At 39.6% G+C, this 10,526-nt stretch overlaps 1 pseudogene across 1 annotated transcript; it reads left to right on the top strand.

The window, feature by feature from the left end:
• Positions 1-1,096: 1,096 nt before the first annotated feature.
• On the top strand, positions 1,097-2,836 carry LOC145489549 (ectin pseudogene; annotated as a pseudogene). The gene is made up of 3 exons (XR_014049606.1): positions 1,097-1,121; positions 1,790-1,972; positions 2,518-2,836. The product of XR_014049606.1 is annotated as an ectin pseudogene (transcript).
• The last annotated feature ends 7,690 nt before the right edge of the window (positions 2,837-10,526 follow it).

Raw genomic sequence — 10,526 nt, 5'->3', positions numbered from 1 at the left:
GCGTAGTAAGTCAAAAAACTGCGATTGAATGAAAAATTGCACTCTCGGTCTCTTCGAAATACGCCTATTTCTCGAGAACCGCTCATTAGAATTTCACGAAATTTTGCATGAGAATACATTAGGAAATAAGTAACTAGAGTATTGAAAATAATTGAACTTTAACAAAGGAGATTTGAGATATTCCAGTGAACCTTCAACAAGGGATAAGTAAAGTTCTCTCTGTTAAATTATTAGCAAAATGGTGTCAACTTGTGAGAATCGTTACAAGCTTGTTGCATGCAAATTATAAAGAAAATCTAATGACTGGTTTTTCTACAAATAAACAAAACCGATTTTAAAGGCCTGTTTATATTTATTCATGTTGCCATGGCAATGGCACATACGCCAGCTTAACTATCAAAAAACCAAAGTTTGTGTTGTTTACTTGCTTGCTGCCATTTTTGGCGACCGAGGGATCAAGGGTTTGGGAGAAAAAGGTGAATGAACACAGGTATCAAAACTGCGTTCAGCCACCTTAACAAAATTGATGATAAAGCCTTTCCAATGTACCAAACAACAGTGAAACGTGGAATTTTTCTTAAAGAATGCGTTGTTGCGTTCTTAGAGAATCCGTAACTTAGTAACCAGGCATTACATCAGACGATGAAAAACTAGTTTCCAGGCTCTTCGCCTGAAGTAGGTTGGAACGCCTGGAGGTTAAAAATTCGTCACGAACGAAATGACTTGTTTTCATTCGCTGTTTCAGGAGAAAAACTAGTTCGAAATAATCAATATCTTCGGAATTTTTACTCCCAAGGATGATAAGGGGCTGTGTTATCGCTAACGTGAAACACTTTTTATTTCATGCGGAAAAAAGCTCTGATTATGCTGAGGATGCGGATGTCAGCGAATTATGCGGATCCGCACCACTTCATCCTGTGAGATGCCCTGTATAGTGTTTTTACTATTTCACTGACATACATATACTCTACAATTTTAGGAATACATTGGGAACAAGGATCAGAACACCCTTATCATTAATGATTTGATCGAGCCAATCAAGGCCCAGTATGTTCGAATTCTTCCCCAAGAATGGCATGGACACATTTCGATGAGAATGGAGTTGTATGGCTGCGATTCAAGTAAATATTTATTGTGTTCCTTATATAACTTTGTCTCAGCATAAATGTCAATTACGTATCATTTACGATATTTGCGGCTCTAGCTTTTTGTGACTTTTTTTAAACTAAAAAAAAGAAAACTATCCCCACTTAAAGGAGCACAGTCACTGTTTTAGGTTATTTTGACGACGTACAAAATTACCTTTAAATTGAAGAAAACCTGAAAATAGTTCTTCGCCAAGATAGAAAAAGTACCAAAGAGATAATAATAAACCATAAAGGAACGAGAATGGCTAAGGATGGAGAAGATTAACACGGATTACAAACGACGAACTTGAAAAATTTAGGCTTAACTTTTCAAGATGTGCAAACCGTGACGTAGCTTATTCAAGAGTGTCTTCATTCTCTAAACGAAGAACAGCGGTACGAAAAATGAAAACTAGAGTGATAACTCGAATACCAGGGGGTTACAATTAAGACTCCCCGATTGTTCATCGAGAGGTACATTTTTAATCGTTGCGTCATTGAAACTTGTCGCCCTACTCCTTCATCGTGGTAGCGTATAGAACTCACAATTGGTCATTCTAGCTGTTACCCAAATTATTTTCTCAGACTGTCTTTACAATGTTCCAGTTGAAACATAAATTCTTTAAAAATTTAAAACTGACAGGACATTTTATTTCATGAAGGAGCTGTCAAAGGTGACTATTCAGATTGGGGAGAATGGGACCAATGTTCGGTCACGTGTGGTGGAGGCTCCCGTTCAAGAAGCCGATCATGCACCAATCCCCCTCCACAGCACGGTGGAGCAGACTGCTTGTCTCTGGGACCGAGTCAGGAAACTGGGTCTTGCAATGAAAGTCCTTGTCCAGGTAAACTTGTGTGAAATTATAAAATATAGGAATAGGAGAGTGATGGGTTCCTGATAAAGCAGGTATAGCCAAAAGTTGCCCAGAAGAAAAATATTATTACAGTTGTTGTTTACTCCCTGTTCGATGATTATTCCTGATTAATTATAACAAATTGGTTCAGTGCGTGCCCTTGGTGAGGAAGGTATCCCGCAAAAGTGAAAACGCTCCGGAAGACCAAGCATTCTCTGACTTTCTGTCAGGAAATGAGGAAAACAGATACCTCGTGGTACCTCAACGCAGTGGCTCACACCCGCAAATCAGTTATCGTCTGGCAGAGTTTAAACCGAAACTGCCCCTAGTAGCGTTCATAATGTAGAGTATCAACTGCAAAGGTGGACTGACTCCTTCGAAATGCTTTTCGAAAAGTAAAAAACTGATAAATGTTTTAGAGTAAAGATTGTGTTTGTGTTTCACGTTCGTCACTAGTTACACATAGTGTTCTGTGGCTGAATTCTCTACTCTACCCTATTCTATGATATGTCATTATACTATACTGGAATTCATAGCGAATGGTGGTTACTCGGATTGGGGACCATACGGCAAGTGCTCAAAAACTTGTGGGGGTGGGGTGCAAAGACGAACAAGAACATGTACCAATCCACCACCTTCAAATGGCGGAGAAGGCTGCAGTGGACTAGGACCCGACAGTTCTACCAGGGAATGCAACAATCAGGAGTGTCAAAGTAAGAGAAATAAATGTTATTTGCATAGTTAGTTACTGTGCCTTCTTGGAACAAAATAAGGCTTGTTATTTATTTATTCATTTATTTATTTATCAACCCGGACAACCGCATAAACAAGATATGCAGTCGCAATATTTTTTGTTTTTTGCTTTATGGATTTCTTTGTCCTCTTGGAGAGGGGGAAGGGAATGTAACTAAAAAAACCCTTTGTTGTGTGTATCTTCATTCTTACTTTACTACACTTTTTTCGACAAACGAACCTTAAAGTAGTCCTTAAGGGTAGAAAATATATAAAAAAAGTCAGTCTTAAAAATATTGTACCTTTTGACTCCAATGCTGAACTTAACTTAATTGCTTTGTTTTGCTTAAGTACAAAATTCTTATCAGTAAGTATAAATCGAGTCATAATCGTACGACTTGCTTTCTCTTTTTCCGTCACTAGGTATGGGTTGTAAATGTTAAGAAGTCGCTGATTATATTTCTTTATTTATTCGTTACATCCTTTCTTGATTATGAACAGACCAAATTTCGACTGAGATTTTAATTAAACATCTGTATGTGTTCATGTGAAAACTTGACGAAAAGTGAGTATTTGATTTTGGCAAACATCGCGCTTATCGCAGATGTCCTTCCCTAGCAGAACTAATATTGCATTGAGATCGCTTTTACAAACAAGCTTCTAAGATAGAACGATCACGCACGAGGCCATCATCAGACCGCGTAGGTTAGAGGATGGTCGGTAGGCTTAACAATTCATAACTGGGCGGCTGGAGCGATTCCCCTCCTAACTGGCTCCATAGAATAAGTTTCTTGTCAGAACATTTTCTTACTGGTTATACTTTGATTTCCTGCTAAGGAGATTAGACCTGTCAGCAGTTAGGATACTGCCTAGACAAACACAAACTTATAAGCCAGAGTGACTTTCTTGCATGGGATAACTAGTTTAATAATGTATCATTTGATGGTGTAATCAATACGAAACCAGTTTAGCTCTCGGAAGTACTTTTCTCAAATATAAATTTCCAAGTGACTATTTTTAACATGCCGTCCTCCCGTTGAGGGATGTCGTGTCTTTTGTATGCGTGTCGACCGAAAATATTTTAAGAACGCCTGCTAGCACGTGAATTCGAATAATTGACAAGTTAAATGAACATCCATCGAATTACTCTTTGAGAATTAGCATGTAAGTTAGTTCGCGAAGTTCGCGAAGAAAGTTTCGTAAGAGAGCTCAGAGAATTTCTAAGCGAACGTAGATTGAGATGTGATGCGTAGAAACGCATATTAAGGCTAAGAAAAATTGTACGACGCTGTGGAACTCTGAGGTAAAGGTCAAGATTAAAACGTGGTGTTTTCAAGGGAATTGCAAGAAAACTACGGCAAAGTTCTATATACCCAATCGCTGTTCATCCCCAGCAAAAATGAAAGGAAAAAAAGACCTTTGTGCCCGATTCGTACCAGTGGCCTTAGTATGGTAATCCAATATTGTAATCCTGCGTCCTACTAACAGCGAAATATGATGCAATTATTTGAACCTGAACAATTATGCACAGAATCGCTTTACTAAACTGGTAATTGCTCAGCTATAAATAACTCAATCCAAAAACAAAACAGACAGTGTTAAGGCAAATGATACAGAGATGATGCCTGCTAAATTTCAGACCTACAGCTCTAATACTCAAGCTAGAAAAAAATATTTGTTAAATTACAGAGCATGTATAGCAACGTCATTACAGAGAATGTATGGGCATGTTCACATAATTGCGATTTTCTCGACTATAAATGATTCAATCTAAAAACAAAATGACCATTTTAATACCAGTCATATACGAATACTTTTCACCAAATATCAAAAGAAAAGGTCTAAAATTGGAGCTATACGAATTGTGTAATTATTTAATTATAATTATTTAGTTTTATTTACTTTATATCTTGTTTGTGTATTTATTTATTTATTTATTTGAGCACTAATCTGGAAGTCCAGTTGCAAGTAGATTCAATACATTTACCACACGATGACTGGAAATGTACAAAAAATCGAAAGGAAATGAAAAAACCCCTAAAACGAAAAAAATATGGTCTTGTTATTTCTTTTTATTATATGGCTGTCTCACAAGGACTGGGAACTACCGAATTCACGAATTTGATTGGCTGAAATCGATATTGAACGCAGTCTAGATTTAGTAAGATCTAGATCTAGAACGGTTACATTTTGCGGTGAAAGAGCTGCGAACTAAATTACAAATATATTGACTATCTTCTGAAAATATTTATTTATGGAAGTGCGTGCCAGAAAGCCGGATGAGAAAAAAAGTAAAGAGAACGAACGAATTTAGGCACCTTCGAGTTCAGCTCATCACCGTTCGCAAGCAAAATGTCAGCTAGTACAAATCAGTTCGTCCTGTACCCCGACCTCGATCACGATTCTCCTAGACAGACCTCCTGCTCGGTTAATAAGAGCTAAATAATTGGGAAATCACATTATTTCACTGAAAACGCTGTTGAGCATGGAAGCAGTTGAGCAGGCCAAAATGGACACACAACAGCAAAGTGGCGTATTATCTTATGAACTGTAATTACTAGCAGTTTAGTTTCGTTCACGGTCAAACTCCATTAGTGTGGCTGCGCTAAATGGAAGCTGTACAGTTGAGGCCACGGAGAATATGTTTTATACATGTTATATCATTAGTCTCCATTTAATGTTCTGAAAATATTTGTTACTGACAGAAACGTGGAAGCCAATTGGATGCTACCAAAACAGAGGACGAGCCCTTGGCGACATCCTGTTCAAATTTAAACGTTTTGCCAAAACTTCAACGAAATATGAGCAATGTGTAACCGCGGCTTCCAACCAAGGGGCCATGTTGTTCGGTTTGGAGGACACTAAATGCTGGACTGGAGAAAATGCAGCAGGGTCTTATGATATGTACGGGCTTGCCAAAGGAAAGTGCTAAACTGCTAAAAACGGCTTGCGTTATGGCTTCATGGCCTCAGAAACAATGTTCGTGTACCAAAATAAAGAAGGTAAATATTTAGTTTACATGCCGCTTTGGTTACTTACTTATTTCTCACGATGCCATCGTTTTACCCTTTTATATAAACCGGCCGGCCAATACTTTTATGGGTACATGTTTTTATGACTATCGGCGACCCTGCAAAATAATAGGTCGGAATGGCCTAGCATCCCATCCAAACGGAATAGTGGTACTCCTTGAAGCTTTATCCTACGTAACCTGAAGTTATTATCGTCACTGACCAGTATTTCCCCAATCCAGTCCCTTGTATTGGATGGGATTTCACCCAGGGCTTGCCTTACTTTTGATTTACTGTACCTCTACTAACACAGAACGTGGAACTTCAAAAACTGAAGGGCCAGGTTGTTACTTTTCAGCCATCAGGGGGCACTTCACAATGTAACATTCAGCCAAGGTACTTAGTTGTTTGAAAGATTGCACGTGGCTGTTTAAGTCATACTCCCGGATATATCAAAACATGGCTAATGGAGGGATCCGGAAATGGTTAAGAAGCCCGGCAAACTTCAAAGAAGCAAACAAACAGGCTAACAGTTGTTTCGGAAGGTTCTTGACCCTGCACACCTTTTGTTTTATGCTCATCGACTACGTATGAATTACATAATCGTAATGCTTCTATTGGTTAGTTGAGCACACATAACCACCTTTTGTATTTTGCCAGGTTTTGTGCAGGGTCAACCCCCAAAGCAACCAACAAAACATATAACAAATAACTTCGGCAGGTATCTTAACCAGCTCCCTCTTTTAACTATGATCAAAACCAATGCCAATGCACACAAAAGTTATGCAATTTACATACATACAAAAAACTGGGACTATACGGATAGTGACAATCCTTCCCCTAAAGAGTCTACTTCTTCTGTTCTATGTATTAAAGGTGTTTGGCAACCACTTGACTGCTTCAACAACGTGTCCCCTAGTGACGCTTTCGCTTTACCGGAATTATTTGACGACAAAGTGAGTGCTAAGGGCCCCGATGCAATTTTTGACTACTGCAAGGAGAAAGCTGAGGCGTTTGGCTTCAAGATTTTTGGAGCAGACAATAAGAACTGTTGGTCAGGAGATGACGCTGAGAATACTTACAAGAAGTACGGAGAGTCTAAACTGTGCGAGTTTAGCAGGAAGACCGGCCATGGGTCTGGACTGGACAAGAACGGAGATGTGTTTGTTTACAAATTGGCCTGAGGTAAGCGGAATAGGGTTAAAACAAAAGAAATCATTTGCATTTGTTTAAGCAATAAAGCTTTGACATATCTAGCGTGGGTTACGCGGTCGCCTATTGTTTGATGTAAAATATCAAACACGGAAAACCGTGTTTGACCACATTTTCAAACACCCAGAAGAGAATTGAAGACGCAACGCGTGGCGACGTGCTTTTTACAAACTTCGCGGTGTTTGAAAATGTTGTCAGAGACGGTCTTGAATGTTCAATATATCTTGTCAACCGACACTAACACTACAGAGAATACTGGAGAAATAAAATCATAAAATTAAATCAATCCGGCTGTTATGATCAGATATCCAAACATCGTCACGGTTATGATTTCCTTTGTTTAAACTTGATGAATTGTTAATGCGTCTGAGGAAGAATATTGTTGAAAGGTCTGGGTTGTTTAATCTTTATACCCATAATCTCATGATCCCATAGTTCCCCATCGATAACTCACAGCCATTACCTTCCATTTGATAAATGAGTTGCGTTGGTCTATTTTTAATTATATATATTTTTCCTTTTTTTTTAGGACTTTGGAATTGCAGAAGATTACCAAACCGGGAATAAGCCTAACATAGACTAAGGGGTGCTGGGATAATTGATAATGAAGTGGGGATTTCTAACAACGAAATGTAGTTTGCTGAAAAAAAAAAAAAAAAAAAAAAAAAAAAGAAAAGAAAAGATGACGCAAAAAAGTGGGTTTTTTCTTTAAGCTAGGTAGTTTAATTATATTGGGTCTGGGTGCAAGAGATTTTATTGAAAAGGAAATAAAACTGTTTTGGTTGCAAACCAATTTAAGTCTTTTTGTCCATCCTTGTAGCACACCCCTTATCGCAGACCAAAAGATCTAGGTCTAATAGAGTTCCTAAAGGGGTAGGGAGGGGAGAGGGACCACCTATGTTAATGAACGACCAGGTTAGAGTTCAACTGATTTGATAGGGTCGTAACTCTTTAAGTATGCGAATATCTCGACAAACAAGAGGTTCTAGCAAAAGAGTTGTACCATAGATTTATTTCAATTTTTTCGATTTTCTCGCTTCTAATCATCATAAACACTCTAAATACCTAGGAAGAGAATTTAACGATGGACATTGCCTCAGTCAATTTTTTTGTCACAACATTGCCTCATTCATTCCTCATTTTTCTGGCTACGACCTTACTGCCACTGAATTTAGAATTTGTCCTAACTTCAACTAGGTCTGGAAAGGTTGTCATGGCCTCTCCAATATTCAGTCCTTGTTCCTACCCACACTTCAAGAAAATTCCACTTCAGTTTTTATCTTGTCTTATCCGTTTCATGGTTTCGTGAGAATCATCTTTACCGGTTTTATTGTATGTTGCTTGACTAGGGCTGGTGCGCCGATAGCTATGTACGAATTTTGAAATTACCTTTATGCGTGAACAGATCAGTGTTTCAGCAATTTCAGGATTCTTATCTTGCCTCGCAGGAAGGGCGGCGGCCTCATGGCTACTGCGCTCGTCTCCGGTCGAGCGGTCCGGGTTCGAGCCCTAGCCGGGGACATTTCGTTGTGTTCTTGGGTAAGACACTTCACTCTCACAGTGCTTCTCTCCACCCAGGTACAGAAATTGGTACCGGCGAACTCAATGCTACGGGGTAGCCCTGCGATGGACTAGTATACCATCCAGGGGGGAGTGGAAATACTCCTAGTCGCTTCATGTTATGGAAGCCGGGATTAGCTCCAGCCTGATGGACCACTTGTCTCGTATGCAGACTTGACCTATTTTTTAACCTTAACCTCTGATTAAGGCGAGAATTACTATTGCAAGTCCAGCCCAAGGAAAAGAATCTGCAAAAGAAATAATTGCCATTCTAATAAATGATTTTAAATCAAACAAGATCCAGCTAGTACCGTTAGCGAGGTCCTGTTTAAAATTTTCGACGGTTCCCTCTATCTATATTATCCACCTTTTTACAGGAGAGTTCCTCCTGTCTACTCCTCACCTACCCCACCAGCACGGGAGTGTAGTAATAAAACACAGGTGTAATTCGGTTACTTTAAAAAATTTCAAATTGTTCCTCGCATTCTTGTGAGACTGTTTGCACACACATTTTAATGAAACAACACCTTCATTAATTTCGTTAGCTTTTTTATGCCCTTTCTCATGACTCTTGATGTCAACTATAAACAAAAAAAATCAGTAGATTTTTTCTCGATTTGTCTCATTCTGTTAAAATGCTTTTAGAACATTGCGTTGAGTATCTTCTTTCTTGACGGGTAACACACATATAATGTTTGTTCAGGCTTTTACCCCAAAAATTGAATTCAGATAACACTAGCGTGATAATTTTCTATCTCAACCCCCGAAATGGTGTGACAACGACCACTATAACTTTTCCTCCAAAGGCTCCCACCCTAAGAATGCTACTGGGCCGAGCTCGCCTGGCTTGTGTAAAGAGGTAATTGGGAGAGTTTTGTGTTGCCTGATAATCGCTTGCAACATAGCCTGCAGTGTAGGTTTCTTGTTTTTGTTTGATGATGGTGGGGCTGTGGAAGGATGGGAGGCTGGTGGGCTTTGAGGGAGGGGGGTAAGCAACAAAACATTCCTTCCAAAAAATAATATATGAGTTAATATAGTTGTGAGCAAGGCGTACAATGGAGAGAGATCTTCTCTCAAAAGGTATTGAGTCGTTCATGTGAGACCTTGCGAGAGCTGTTACCCGATCCAAAGTACTTACTGTGAAGTATAGACCAAGTCCCTCCCGAATTTTCTTCTATTCATGGTCCAAGGGCAAAGCACGAGTAGCCAAAAATGGAGACCTTACGGTTTATCTGTAAATATAACGGCTGTCAAGTTAAAGGAGAGTAAGCTACAGTCCTTGGAATTGGGTAACGAGATGGCCTGGCCCATCCGTGTAGGAGTTCTGTGTCTTTACTCGGGACGGGATCCTAATCCATAGCAAGCTAATTCCCGGCATTTTTTTTGGTTGCCTTGACAACTCGCAGGTACGACAATATATCCCAGTAGCAGAGAGTCAACGTGAGAGTAACAGGTACACAACATAGAACCACGCTACTCCATTCACCGGGATCATCAACCGGCCTCTTATAGTGCGTATGGCATTATTTAAACTTTAAGAACTTACTTTTACGAGAAGAAGGTTGGCATGAATGAAGATGTGTGCTTCTCCGTTGACCGTCTTTCCCGAACCATTGCGGTCCTGTTACTAAAGGCTGGTTTCCATATGATCGCAGACGATCGCGGATCGCGGATCGCAGATCGCAAAAAGTTTTGCGATCGTCTGCGATCATATGGAAACACACTTCTGCGATCGTCTGCGATCCTGCGATCGTGATCGCAGACGATCGCAGAAGATAGAACCATGTTCTATCTTCTGCGATCGTCTGCGATCAATTGTGATCGTGCGATCATATGGAAACCAAAGTTCTGCGATCTGCGATCGAAACGTATCCCATGATATTTTGAATTCCGACCCATGATTCAACGCTTCTTTGCAAGAAAGCAACCGCTTATTTGTTGTAAACATGGCTGGCGTTGAACAAGGTAACGTTAGTAACGAGAAATTTATGGAGGAAGTTGCATGATATCAGTGCGTTTACCACCGTAAC

Source organism: Orbicella franksi, chromosome 6 (assembly GCF_964199315.1).
Source record: "Orbicella franksi chromosome 6, jaOrbFran1.1, whole genome shotgun sequence".
Lineage (NCBI taxonomy): Eukaryota > Metazoa > Cnidaria > Anthozoa > Scleractinia > Merulinidae > Orbicella > Orbicella franksi.
The sequence above is the reverse complement of the archived record's forward strand: the minus strand, read 5'-3'. Positions and strand labels throughout refer to the sequence as shown.